This window comes from Rhinolophus sinicus, chromosome 5 (genome assembly GCF_057876585.1).
Source record: "Rhinolophus sinicus isolate RSI-liver-muscle chromosome 5, RSI-T2T, whole genome shotgun sequence".
NCBI classification, from domain to species: domain Eukaryota; kingdom Metazoa; phylum Chordata; class Mammalia; order Chiroptera; family Rhinolophidae; genus Rhinolophus; species Rhinolophus sinicus.
In genome coordinates, this window is record NC_142505.1 from 96549658 (window position 1) to 96550434 (window position 777).

Here is a 777-nt window from a genome sequence, read left to right on the forward strand (position 1 = left end):
ATATTGCTATAATTTATAATATATATTCATATGAATGATACAATAGTTATATTTATATTACATATATAAGTATTATATTATATTTATAATATAAAATAATATTGCTATATTTATATTATAATAATGTGTTACTCTGTTTGCAACATAAGACATTTTCATTTTTATAGGTCGAAAGGGTCAAATATGGCAACTTTATATGGTTCACCCTAATACTAACAATAAGACTACTGAATGAAGTCTAATATTTATTGGCAAATTTTTTGGTTCTTAAAATATATTTCACAATGTAAATTCCAAATACTTTTCATGAAAGTATTTGGGATAATTATTTTCTTGGTGTGGTTAATGTCACCAATTTGAGAAACATTTTTTTAAATGAAATTTATAGGGGTAACATTGGTTAATAACATTATATAAGTTTCAGATATGTAATTCTATAAAAACTATGGAACGCTTCACACATTTGCAAGGCATCCTTGCACAGGGGACACGCTAGTGTTCTCTGTATCGTTCCAATTTTAGTATATATATGTGCTGCTGAAGTGAGCACCGTTTTGCTTTGTTTTTTAATTTCAATTTAGTTTCAGGTTTTAGAAATCTCTTATTTTATTTTACTTTTACGTAGTGTTATTTTTTATTCCAAAGTCAAGATTTATAAAAGGACATATTCAGAGAAATTTTGCCACCAAACTATGTCCTCCCTTATGCATTTCCCCCTCTATTATTTTTATTAGTTTGGGGCTTATCTTTCCAGAGTTTCCCTTTGCAACTATACGC

At 27.2% G+C, this 777-nt stretch overlaps 1 non-coding gene across 1 annotated transcript; it reads right to left on the reverse strand.

Moving 5' to 3' along the window:
* Positions 1 to 439: 439 nt before the first annotated feature.
* Positions 440 to 550, reverse strand: LOC141567411 (U6 spliceosomal RNA). Its single transcript, XR_012489994.2, has one exon. It is a non-coding gene; the product is annotated as a U6 spliceosomal RNA (small nuclear RNA).
* Between the last annotated feature and the right edge of the window lie 227 nt (positions 551 to 777).